Genomic DNA, 14,010 nt, shown 5'->3' with positions numbered 1-14,010 from the left:
ATTTTGATATATTTTATGCCACCATTTCACCGCCAAATTAGATCAAATAAAAAAATCGTTAACTTTTTCACTACCTTTGGGTTTCTCACTGAAATTATTTATAAACAGCTTGTGCAATTATGGCACAAATCGTTGTAACTGCTTCTCTGGGATCCCCTTTGTTCAGAAATAGCAGACATATATGGCTTTGGCATTGCTTTTTGGTAATTAGAAGGCAGCTAAATGCATTATGCCCAGCAGTGACGGGGTTAATTAGGTAGCTTGTAGGGAGCTTGAAGGGTTAATTTTAGCTTTAGTGTAGAGATCAGCCTCCCACCTGACACCACTTCTTACTTTTTAATGTGGCTAGATTGCGGGCGCGCACACACCCCCCTCACCTCCCGCGCACGCTCCTGCACGCACCTGACAGTCACAACTGGTGGCTGGAATGGAATTTCCCCAGCAATAGGCCACCTCCCTGCAATGGCGCCCACCCACCAATGATCCGCACCATCGCTGGCCGATGCAGACAGGGCCACAGAGTGGCTCTCTCTGCATCGGTGTGCAACAAAAATATCGAGGCATCACGGCAATACCTTGAAAGTGGCTGGAAGTGATCAGGATCGCTTCCAGCCGCTTGAAACCCCTGACGACGTACAGGGTACGTCGTTGGTCTTTAAAGACCAGTTTGTGTATGACGTACCCTGTACGACGTGTGTCGTTAAGGGGTTAACCATGTTTGCTGAACACTTCTATTTGATATCTAATGCAAATTTTCACTGCTGTCAATCAGTCTCCCTAAGGGGAAAGCAGGTGTCAATAGCTTACCCAGTGTGAGTGAAAGAGATGTGGCAATACTTCTAAACAAGGCCCAAATATACATCAGGTGCTGTACAGAGGGCTGCTTGTCAGCATGGAACAAATTAAGGGCCTTGCCTGACACGGGATCTAGTAGTGTGTGTGTGTGTGTACTTTGCAACATTGTTGCAGTGTAGTGGGTGTGTGCTTGGTACTCACTATTTAAGAGTTTGCAGGCCTGTTTTTCTTTTGTTCCAGTTTGTTGCACTGTGGTTTTTGCCATCCCTCCCTCACATTTTGATGTTGTTGTTCCTTTACAGGTGCTGAAGAGTGGCGGCACTGTCAATGTTACTCAGTTTTCATATAGTACCTAAGACGGGAGTCTGATTAGTTGAACTCTCTCTAGTAAGACCTCAGCTTTAATTCCCTTTCCCTAATTGGCATTAGTTTGCTGTATGGCTTTCAGTGTCATTTTTCTTAAAAGAGATTGGTTTAGTTATTCCCTGGTAGCGGGAGGTCAAGGCTTAATCTGAGGGTGGAGCCCCAAAGGGGGGACGGTCAAGCTAATGGGTGGAGCGATGTCCCTAAGTGCAGGCCTAGGGGTGCTCCACCCGCGGGCCTGCTGGCCGTGCTCCTCCAGGAAGTAAGCTGCTCCTAGTAGGCGGGGCCTAACAGAGGTCCCGCATATCACACAGGGCCTTGTCCTCTTGCTGTTTGGGGTTAGCTAGAATGCTCAGATGCCACCACTTCAGATGAAGACTTTGTGAAAGTGTACAGTTAATTGATTTAAAGTTATTAATAAAAAATGACCATGACCAGTCTTTACTCCACATTGATGTCAGAGTTTTTTGTTCGGGTAAGAGTTAGGTAATTGGGTGGTTGTTAGATGGGAATGTCCAATGGGGGTTCAAGCCCTTACAGGATGACTATGTGAGTGGAACCAGCACCCCAGGATATTGAGACTTTGGTGTTAAATGCAGTTATTGCATCTAAGGGGTTCATACAATGGTGAGGGCCTAGATATACTAGAAGTGCCATGGATCACAGGGGGATCCAGTGTTAAGGGTTAACTGTGCAGGTGACAACCAGTGCAATTAGATTTAATAGTTTAGGGGTTTTGGTCAGTTTACTGCAGTAAGGGGATTAAGAGGTTAGCTGTTATAGCAGTTGGTAGTACAAGTACAAAGCCCAAAATAAGAAAATCCTAACTTATTCTGAAATCCAAACTTTTTCATTTATATTTTGTTTTTAAATAATATGATCAAAAACTACTTTTTTTTGCCTGTAAGTCACAATCTTCTCTGTCTTTTAAAATGCTAATAGTTGTCTATATTTATTTAAAACAACCAATATTATCTTTCTGATTACAGTACTGTACTAGCTTTTTAATGCTACGTTATGCTCTATCTAAATCACAAAATAAAATTTTGGGGTTTCATATCCCTTTAAGCCATTATCAAGACAAAGTTTGGGCAGGTTTATAAACAGATTATTTTTCTAGAGAATGACATTGGAAGCCCAATATTTTTGTGAACCAAAATGGAAGCAGTATGGATTTTTTCACAAATGGTATTAGCGGTCCATAATGCTTGCATTTGTGCACTCCACTTGTAATCTGGTCTGTAGTAAGTTAGGAACACTGATACAAAAATGACATGCTTGGAAGAATTAGACTGTGCCTTTAAATATTTAGTATTCAAAGCAATCTCTCTCTCTCTCTTTATATATATATATATATATATATATATATATATATATGCAATATTTTTAATTCTTTACATTTGTGATATAAATACTGAAATGTATACACCTCTGTTCCATTATATAACCTGCATTCCACAGACGTTTAAAATAAACTCAATCATACATAAACCTTTAATTATGACTAATGTATCATTAAAAACCAGATGGTAAACTGTAAATACAAAGGGAATTGTTAAACAAATGAAAACATCTGGGAAACATTTGTTAAAATGAAATATATTAAAGAAACAGTGTACTGTGATTTTTCCCCCCTCCCCTGTAATGTGTTCCCAATGATACATTTTACGTGCTTGAGTATATTAAATTAAAAGGATATGAAACCCCACATTTTTCTTTCATGATTCAGATAGAGCATGCAATTTGAAACAACTTTCCAATTAACTTCTATTATCTAATTTACTTTGTACTTTTTGTATCCTTTGTTGAAAAGCATACCTAGGATTTAGGCTATTTTTGGCCATAAAATATTTTGGGCAGGGAGTTTTTAATCCAAACTCAGCCACTGCCAGCATTAACCTATTCTTATACCTCTGAGTCTGTAATGTGCTGGGGACTAGAATACTACCTGCTTGTTATAATAATAATAAACCCTAAATAAACAGCTGGGTAAGGCCTCTATTTAGGGTTTTTTATTATTATTATGACAAACAGGTAGTACCAACCCCAGTCCTGAGCACAATCCTTAGGGAACAGTACAGACTCAGAGGCAGAGAACCAGACCACTACTAGTTCTTGTCACTGCCTGCGTGCTGCTCCATCAGACTCACGGACCATCCGACCTCCATACAAGTCAGGCGCCACTCTCAGTGCAATTGTCACTGCCTGTGTGCTGCTCCCCGGCCCCGCCCCGCCCTCCCAGAGCAAATTTGTGCAGTGACCCACCTGAGCTCTCGAAAACAACATTCACTGTCCAGCAGTTACTCCAGTCCAGTCAACTTTAGCACAACTGCCACTAATGTGAAGGCTTCGCCTTCAGCCATACCTGGTTACCGCCTGGGAGATCACATGCGCTCGAGCCATGTGTAGACAGCAGGAAGGCGGCTATTGGTGGAAAACGTCACGTGACCTCGGCAGTAAGCTGGACCAAGTCAATTTTTTTTTTAATGTCCACAGTCAGTGCAGCGGCCGGGGGCAATGGACCAAAAGTGCCACTGCCTCGGCCTTAATACGCACCTGGCTACTCAACATAAATGCCTCTTGTCATTGGGTGACCCAATGTGTTCAGCTAGCTCCCAGTAGTGCAATACTACTCATTCAACAAAGAATACCAACAGAACAAAGCAAAATTAAGAAAAAAATTGTACTTCATGTCCCCTTAAATAGCTAAATTTACCTTTATTTTATCATTTAAAGTAGCTGCTTTTGTCTGTTGTGTCCCCACCTACACTGAACATTTCAGTACATAAGTGCTGGTCATAGAAAAGCTATGCAAACATAAAGGTTTGGAAGAAATTCCCCTCCCAGTGGGGTGGCACAGAGAGATACTAAAATGTTAATTTTCCATTGTTCTCTGTAAGTACTGGTCCTTGAGTATACAGTGAGATATAAGATACAGAGGACTTTTTTGATAGAGAGAGAGAAAGAAAGTAAGAAAGAGATACCCAGCTTATATTTGCTTATTAACCCTTTATAACGACCACGCTATTATACCCTCCCTCCTTCCCGCTAGCCACGAAACCATGCTATTAAAGGGACATTAAACTCAAAATTCAGATAGAGAATACAATTTAAAAAAAGGTTCCAATTTACTTCTATTATCAAATGTGCTTTGTACTCATGTTATTCTTTGTTGAAGGGATACCTAGGTAGGTAGCGTGCACATGCCTGAAGCACTACATAACAGGAAATAGTGCTGCCATCTAGTGCTCCTGCTAATGTATAACATTGTTGAAAAACTGCTGCCATATAGTGCTTTAGACACGTGCACACTTATGAGCTTACATCCCAGCTTTTCTGCAAAGGATAACAAGAAAACAAATAACATTTGATAACAGAAGTAAATTGGAAAGTTGTTTAAAATTGTATGCTCTATCTGAATCATGAAAGAAAAAAATTGGGTTTTATGTCCCTTTAATAATGCAATCCCCATAGAAAGACCAGCGATATACAGGGAACGCCGCTGGTCCTTAAGGGGTTAAATGATTCTTAAAAATGTACTGAGCAATTATTATTCTCCCCTTATTTTCAGAAACACATGGAGTGAATATCCCTATATGTGAGTCTCATTTGGACCAGTCATAAACCATTTGTGTTCTAGGAGAGCATGGGAATAGCAAGGCATCATAAAATGAAGCTGTGCATCAAAAAAAATGCTGCCCCACTAAAATAGTTATTAGTTACATATATTGCGGGGAAGATAATGAATAGTGCTGCTGGACATTATTACATCAACAGATATGGGAGAGCAAACCCTGCAGCATGTGTAACTGATAGCTGCCCAGATACACATAGCAAGTGGCAACTCTACTTCAGAAGTGTTCCAGTGTGTAGGGCTGCCAGCTGTCCACTACTGGGCAGGCTGTCAGTGACTGGGCACAATGGTAATTGGAGTCATACAATGGCCCCCTAGAAGCTCTACCTTAACCCCCACTCTCAATCCCAAAATGTATATTTTTCACAACTGATCAGTAATTTTACCCCTTGGCTGCCAGTAACAGATGAATCAATCAATTAACCTCTTTGGCTGCCAGTAACATATGTAAACAGAAGTGATTTGATCCCCTTGACCGCCCCTCACTTCTTTCTGCTCTATATTTGTAATGCATTTAGGCACAAGAGGCCCTTTTTGTTTAGTTTACACTCAGAGACATTTTAGTGTCCAGTATTTTTGTGAGGATTTTACTGAGCAGCTGCTAAATACTGAACTGTCCTGTTGAATACTGACAACCCTATGTAATCTTTGCTGTACTCATGAATTACATTGTTTGCAGCTAAAGCTCCTAAAATGAGCAAAACCTTGTTATTTTCACTGCTGGCCAAACTGACCATAGTGCTGACTCACAGCAGAGGTAGGTGTACACTCCCTAATCAGTTTGCCTACAGCCAGTGAGTCACTGCTGCTTGAGCACGTTATAATGTGTACAGCTAAGAAAGTTTCATTTTTTTTATATAATTTTTTTATATAATGCATAGCAAAACAAATGTGCCCCCTTTTAATGTAACAGCTCTTTTCTAATTCTCAGAACTAAAAAAGCATCCTTCAGATTTAGCAATGCTAGCCCTGCTACATATCTATCTGTTCCTAATTGGCTTAAACAGGCAAGAACTACAAAACAATTCACTGTATACTAATATTATGACTGTGGCTAGCCTGGTCAGCTGCAGACTCAAGTGTTGAGTGGATTTTAGCTATTGAAAAACAATTGCCTCAAACAAGATGTCAATTTGTTTTAAAATGTTTACACTTGGCTGACATGTTATTGACATGTTATGTCTTGCAATCACAACAGCATCAGAGAAAAAAAACTTAGCAGATTAAATCACAGCCATGCCTGCCTCTGCAAACTGCCCCCTTATTTCAGTTCTTTTGAAAGACTTGCATTTTAGCCAATCAGTGCTAACTTCTAGGTAACTTCATGTGCGTGAGCTATATATATATATATATATATATATATATATATATATATATATATATATATATATATATATATATATATGACACACACAAACTAACACCCTCTAGTGGTGAAAAACTGTCAAAATGCATTCAGATTAGAGGCAGTCTTCAAGGTCTAAAATATTAGCATATGAGCCTACCTAGGTTTAGCTTTCAACTAAGAATACCAAGAGAACAAAGCAAAATTGGAGATAAAAGTAAATTGTTTAAAAGTTGTTTAAAATTGCATGCCCTATTTCAATTATGAAAGTTTACTTGACTGTCCAATTAAGTGAATAGTGAAAAAGGGTGTGTGTACAAGCGCTAAGGTAATCCCCAAGCTGTATCCAAACAGAGATCCTAACCAACCTCCAAAAAATATGCACAAGTAGTAAGAAGTGAATACAGCGCCAACAAGAGGCCAAGGGATAAATATACTCACAGAGAGATAAAAGAAGATTATTTAATGAACCATGTTAAAAAGCATCAGTAATAAAAGACTATATATAAAAAATGTAAAAAGCACATATAAATAAAATTACAAATACAGGAATATCTTACAGAAGCAGCTCAAAGGGCCAAAGCTGATAATTACAATAAAAACAGAGGTAATAACAGGTGATCAGTGTGAGTGGTACACCAAAATAAGAGTGTATACTAATAAAACAGAATTAGCCTAAGTACAACTGTAGCAAGTGCATCAAGCAAAAAAACTAATAAACAATAATACAAACATTAGTGTTACAAAAATAGTGTTCCAAAAAATAGAAAAATGCACTGCAGTGCAAAAAAAGGGGGGTAGCAAAATAATTGTATAGATACAATCAAATAGTGAGTGAGTGCAAATGGATATAAAAATGCTAGCTACTTAATCCAGTGAGGTTAAGATATAATTAAATAAAATACACAATATGCAATAACATAAAAAATAAAATACACAATATGCAATAACATAAAAAATAAAATATAAAATATAATCCAAAAAAGTATTCAAAAAGTTGATCAACAAATGTTAGTGAAGAACAAAAATAAGTCAATCAAAACAAAAAAATGGAAAAAATGGGTGATGAAAAGCAAGGTGAAAGTGAGGAAATTGATTCCTTCCAATGTTAGTTACTTTAACAGATCCAAATTCCTGAGTGTGGTTGCTGAAGTAGCTGATTGGATCCTAGCACCTGTCAGCTGCTCCTATGGTATCCTAAAAAGTGTCCCTGTAAAAAAAGAAATTCACAACATAGTGTATCCAATATGAGAATGAAGTAAAGATTAAAGTAATGCTTACCAATATGTCAACGCGTTTCTGCCCTCAAAAAAGGGCCTTTCTCAAGATCTTGAGAAAGGCCCTTTTTTGAGGGCAGAAACGCGTTGACATATTGGTAAGCATTACTTTAATCTTTACTTCATTCTCATATTGGATACACTATGTTGTGAATTTCTTTTTTTACAGGGACACTTTTTAGGATACCATAGGAGCAGCTGACAGGTGCTAGGATCCAATCAGCTACTTCAGCAACCACACTCAGGAATTTGGATCTGTTAAAGTAACTAACATTGGAAGGAATCAATTTCCTCACTTTCACCTTGCTTTTCATCACCCATTTTTTCCATTTTTTTTGTTTTGATTGACTTATTTTTGTTCTTCACTAACATTTGTTGATCAACTTTTTGAATACTTTTTTGGATTATATTTTATATTTTATTTTTTATGTTATTGCATATTGTGTATTTTATTTTTTATGTTATTGCATATTGTGTATTTTATTTAATTATATCTTAACCTCACTGGATTAAGTAGCTAGCATTTTTATATCCATTTGCACTCACTCACTATTTGATTGTATCTATACAATTATTTTGCTACCCCCCTTTTTTTGCACTGCAGTGCATTTTTCTATTTTTTGGAACACTATTTTTGTAACACTAATTTTGAACACTATTGTTTGTATTATTGTTTATTAGTTTTTTGCTTGATGCACTTGCTACAGTTGTACTTAGGCTAATTCTGTTTTATTAGTATACACTCTTATTTTGGTGTACCACTCACACTGATCACCTGTTATTACCTCTGTTTTTATTGTAATTATCAGCTTTGGCCCTTTGAGCCGCTTCTGTAAGATATTCCTGTATTTGTAATTTTATTTATATGTGCTTTTTACATTTTTTATATATAGTCTTTTATTACTGATGCTTTTTAACATGGTTCATTAAATAATCTTCTTTTATCTCTCTGTGAGTATATTTATCCCTTGGCCTCTTGTTGGCGCTGTATTCACTTCTTACTACTTGTCCAATTAAGTGAGCTAGAAGTAAGCTTTTTTTCACAGTTTTTGCTCACGCAGTAATCCGACAAGTGTAAAAAGCCGGACTTAGAATATTGCGCGTGCGATAACCTATTCCCCCATAGAAGAAAATGGAGCAAAAAAAGTGGGGGGAAAAAACCAACTATATACTCGCACGCAAACTCGATTGCATATTCTCATTCCACATTTCACATTCCAATGTTCTTCACATAGCAGAATATGCTCTGTTCTGTCCATATATTCATATGTACATCTTTAAATGCTATTTTAGTTCTTGTGCTCCCTCTAGTGTTATGTTTTATTATTGTATTCAATTTAATGTATATTCTATGTGCTACCTCTGACCTTTTTGAGGTCACTTCCTGCCTCCATTTTGTTTCACTTGTGTGTGTAAATTAGTTTCACTTTCAATGTGTAAGTTTGCTAGAACTCTCTGCTAATAGCTGTGTAGAGACAAATTCTTTTTACCTGGCAATTACCACTTCTGGAACCTCAGAATTCTTGTTTTGCAACAATAAAGCATGAAGGATTCATAAATCTCTGCTGTGGAATTTGTCTGAGTTAAGCTACTCTGCTGGATTCTACTAATCTGTAAATTGGATTGCATGTTTAACTTTACATCATAAGGCATTGGGCAGTCATCTTGCAAAGCAGTAAATGAAAACAGAATAGTAAAAAGAATACCTTCAGAGTTATTAATCTTCAATAGAAAGACTCATGTTTGGTAAACTGTACACAGCTCAGTGTGTAACTAAGGACTTTATATAATATAAATGAGAAGCTGCATTGCTTGCTGCACACAGCTCAGTAAATGTTTCTGCATATAACAAGGAAGTCCCCATTAAGCATCTGCACTGTCTCACACAAGATATCTGCAGTTGAGAAGTGTACACTGAACTTTGTATAAACTGTCAGTTTCCTCAGAGAAATTTATGACTGCAGTTAAAATAGCTCTAATCTAGTTACTTAAAATGTCTGAAAAAGAACTTGCAATACAAGATACACTGTCACAGGAGAAAGAGCAGAGCATTAGACCACAGCGTACAATAAAACCCACTGAGAAAGTCATACAAAGTTATCAAGCTGAGAAAGATGAATTAGTGGATGCATTGGATGAAATGTGGGAGAAGCTTAGAAAATGTGTATCTTTAGCAAATGAAACTATTAATGATAAAGAACAGTTAAACAAGATTGCTGACAGACTTAATGCTTGTTATGAAAATTATGAAAGGTTGTCACGCAAATATTTTAATCTGCTATCAAAAACTAATGTTGAGGAAACTGTGCAAATTCAAACCCAGTTTAATGAATCTAATCTACAGCGCAAGAAACTAGTGCAAAGCACATTAGCAACAGTCGAAAGCAGGATTGCAGACTTGCTAGAATCCAGATCACAGCGTGCTGCCTCAACAATTCGCTCTGCTAAATCTAGAAGTACTTCCTCTTCATCTATAAGCTCCGCCATTATCAAAGCACGTGCAGAAGCAGAAGCTGCAATGGTGCGCGCATCATTTAGCAAAAAAGAAGCAACACTGAAAATGGAGGCAGCAAAACAGGAGAAGGAAAAAGAATTAGAAGCAGCAAAATGGGAGAAGGAAAAAGAATTAGAAGCAGCAAAATGGGAGAAGGAAAAAGAATTAGAAGCAGCGAAAAAAGAAACAGATTTAGAAATACTGCAAAATGAAAAAGAAGTAGCTGTCGCCATGGCAAGATTAAAGGTACTTGAGGCAGCTAATACAGAAGAGCTCCTAGAATATTCTGTCAGTCTGGTGGGATCAGACTACCCAGAGAAGAGAACATGTGATTATGTTCGTAACCAGAGTGGAAAACACTACAACTCCTTTGAAGAGGAAGGAGGCAATGCTCATAAAGACAGAGGTTGGAATGATGTGCACCCTACCACAAATGATTTACATCTCAATAGCGATCCAATTGCTCCAGCCAGAACAGATGCAATTCAGCGGATAAGCAGCTCAGGTGTCAATGCACAAATCACACAACCTCTTGTAAACAAACAAGTATGGGGTCCATCACAGTCACCTCCATTAAGATCAGTGAAAGAAAAGGCTTCAGCTGGATTAAATGTATCAGCGAACCCATACTATCCCTCAGCATTCAATTCCTATTACCCAAGTGATCTTCAGGCACCTCCAGTAACAAAGACTGAAAGGTTAGAGATGTCTGAGTTTGCAAGGTATATGATTCGACGTGAGCTTACTAATACAAGTCTTACAAAATTTGATGATCTGCCAGAGCACTACAGATCTTGGAAGTCTACATTCAAGACTGCTGTTGAAGATTTAGGGTATATCTGCTAGAGAAGAGCTTGATCTGCTGGTAAAGTGGTTAGGTGCTGAATCTGCAGAACGTGTCAAGAGGCTCAGAGCTGTCCATGTAGACAACCCAGTTGCAGGTTTAAAAATGATTTGGGAACGTTTGGATCAGACTTATGGTAGTCCAGAAGTAATTGAAAATGCCCTTTTAAAGAAAATACAAAAATTTCCAAAAGTCACAGTTAGGGACAATCGCAAGCTACAAGAGTTAAGTGATCTTCTGCTGGAACTAGAAGCAGCTAAAGCAGATCCATGTCTATCAGGACTGTGTTATCTTGATACTGCACAAGGTGTAAATCCAATTGTGGCGAAGTTACCTCATGCTCTTCAAGATAAATGGGCAACACAAGGATCAAGATACAAGCAAGAGAATAATGTATCATTCCCTCCCTTTTCCTTTTTCAGTAAGTTCATCCAAGACATAGCAAGGACAAGAAATGATCCAAGTTTCTCTTTAACCGAATTAAATCAGTGGGCGGTGACTTCTCCAGAACATGAGAAAGAAACTTCAAGATTCAAGAACTCAAAGAAATCAGTATTTGTCCAAAAGACAGATGTAGCACCTTCCAGACAGGAAATGCAAAGTGAGAAATTAAAGAATTTAATTCAAGAATGCCCATTGCACAAGAAGCCTCACCCACTTAAGAAATGTTGTAGCTTTAGAGAAAAACCTTTGCAAGAACGCATAGAGCTTCTTAAAAATTATGGACTATGCTTCAGGTGCTGTGCTTCAACAGATCATCTTTCTAGAAACTGTAAAGCCAATATTAGATGTTCAGAATGCAATAGTGACAGACATGTGTTTGCTCTCCACCCAGAGTCTTCAAGTTCCCTTCCACTTGAAAGTATTGCCCCTACTGAAAAGCATGGCGGGGAGAAAGCAGAAGAGACAACAAACAAAACATCTGTTGCTTCAAAATGTACTGAAATATGCGGTGAAGGACTTAGTGGAAGGTCCTGCTCTAAAATATGTCTTGTTAAAGTGTATCCTAAGGGAGAGCCTGATAAATCAGTAAGAATGTATGCAATTCTGGATGATCAAAGCAATCGATCACTGGCTAGATCTGAATTCTTCAACATATTCAACGTAAATGGTAATCCTTCATCTTACACCCTTGGTACATGTGCAGGTCAGTTTGAAACAAAAGGAAGAAGAGCTAGTGATTTCATAATAGCTTCTATTACAGATGGTATACAGTTGCCTTTACCTACACTTATTGAATGCAATCAAATTCCAGATAACAGGGATGAGATTCCTACGCCAGAAATAGCACATTACCATCCTCACATGAAACACATAGCTAGTTGCATACCAGCTCTAGAGAAGAATGCCCAGATATTGCTTTTACTTGGTAGAGACATTCTAAGAATACACAAGGTACGCCAGCAATGTAATGGACCTCATAATTCTCCATACGCTCATAGACTTGACCTTGGCTGGGTAATAGTTGGAGATGCCTGTATAGGAAAAATCTACAGAACAGATATTACTAACTCCTTGAAAACTAATGTGTTAATTAATGGACGTCCATCTTACTTTGAGCCATGCCCAAATCACTACCATGTAAAGGAGAAACCTGGAATCTATGAACATTCATACTATGCCAGTCAAGATGATATAGGTACCCCCTTACCAGATGATGACAACATTGGAAGTACAGTGTTCCACACAACACAGCATGACAATAAACTAGCTCCTTCTATCGAAGATAAAGAATTTCTCAAGTTAATGGACAAAGAGTTTTACAAGGATGACTCAAACAGTTGGGTAGCCCCTCTGCCATTTCGCAATCCAAGACAAAGGTTACCCAACAACAGAGTTCAAGCACTCTCTAGACTTTCTTCCTTACAACGTACTCTAAAGAAAGATCCGAAGATAAAAGAATACTTTGTATCATTCATGCAGAAGATATTTGAAAATAAGCATGCAGAGCCAGCTCGTCCACTAAAAGAAGGTGAAGAATGTTGGTATCTTCCTTCATTTGGCGTCTATCATCCACGCAAACCAGGTCAAATAAGGGTTGTGTTTGATTCAAGTGCACAGTATGAAGGCATGTCACTCAATAGTGTTCTTCTTACTGGACCTAACCTTACTAAAAGTCTCTTAGGAGTATTGATCAGGTTCAGGAAAGAACCTGTAGCATTCATGGCTGACATACAACAGATGTTCTATTGTTTCATTGTTAGAGAAGACAATAGGAATTACGTTTTTGTGGCATCACAACAATGATACTAGTGCTGAGATAATAGATTATCGCATGAGAGTGCATGTCTTAGGCAACAGTCCATCACCTGCAGTGGCAATATATGGACTGAGAAGAACAGCTCAAGAAGGTGAAATGGAATATGGAACAGATGCCAGACAATATGTAGAAAGAGACTTTTATGTGGATGATGGAATCAAGTCTGTACCGACAGATGAAGAAGCCATTGATCTGCTTAAAAGAACACAAAAGATGCTATCTGTAGCAAACCTAAGGCTTCATAAAATAGTCTCAAACAGCAGCAAGGTGTTGAAAGCCTTTCCTCCAGCAGACCATGCAACGGACCTCAAAGACTTAGATCTAGGTACAGATACACTACCTGTACAACGAAGTCTTGGTCTACATTGGAACATATCAACTGATGAATTTGTTTTCAAAGTTTCTACTGATGAAAAGCCATACACTAGACGTGGTGTTTTATCAATTATTAACAGTCTTTATGACCCACTGGGGTTTGTAGCTCCAGTGACTATACAAGGAAAGTCTCTGCTTAGACAGCTTTCATCTGAGTCAAAATCCTGGGATACTTTACTACCTACAGAGAAACATCAGACCTGGGAAAAGTGGAAGGATTCTTTGAAGGCTCTTGAAAAGCTCTGTATTCCACAGTGTTATGCTTTTACATCTCTATCAACAGCTACAGAGATCTACATCTTCTCAGATGCATCTACAGAAGCTGATGCAGCTGTGGCCTACCTAAAAGTGACTGACATTGAAGAAAAACCATATGAAGGATTTATCAGCAACCGAGTAGAACACATCAGGAGATCTACAAAACCAGAGCAATGGTATTACGTACCTACTAACCAAAATACTGCAGATCTTGCAACCAGGTCATTAACTTCAGCACAATTCATGAAATTGACATGGTTGACAGGACCCGCATTCTTGTTAAACGCTACAGATACAACATCAACCAGTACTACATTTGAGTTTGTGGTACCTGTTAAAGAGAACCATCTTCAAGCTACTACACT

Source organism: Bombina bombina, chromosome 1 (genome assembly GCF_027579735.1).
Source record: "Bombina bombina isolate aBomBom1 chromosome 1, aBomBom1.pri, whole genome shotgun sequence".
In the NCBI taxonomy this organism is placed as follows: Eukaryota; Metazoa; Chordata; class Amphibia; order Anura; family Bombinatoridae; genus Bombina; species Bombina bombina.
The sequence above is the reverse complement of the archived record's forward strand: the minus strand, read 5'-3'. Positions refer to the sequence as shown.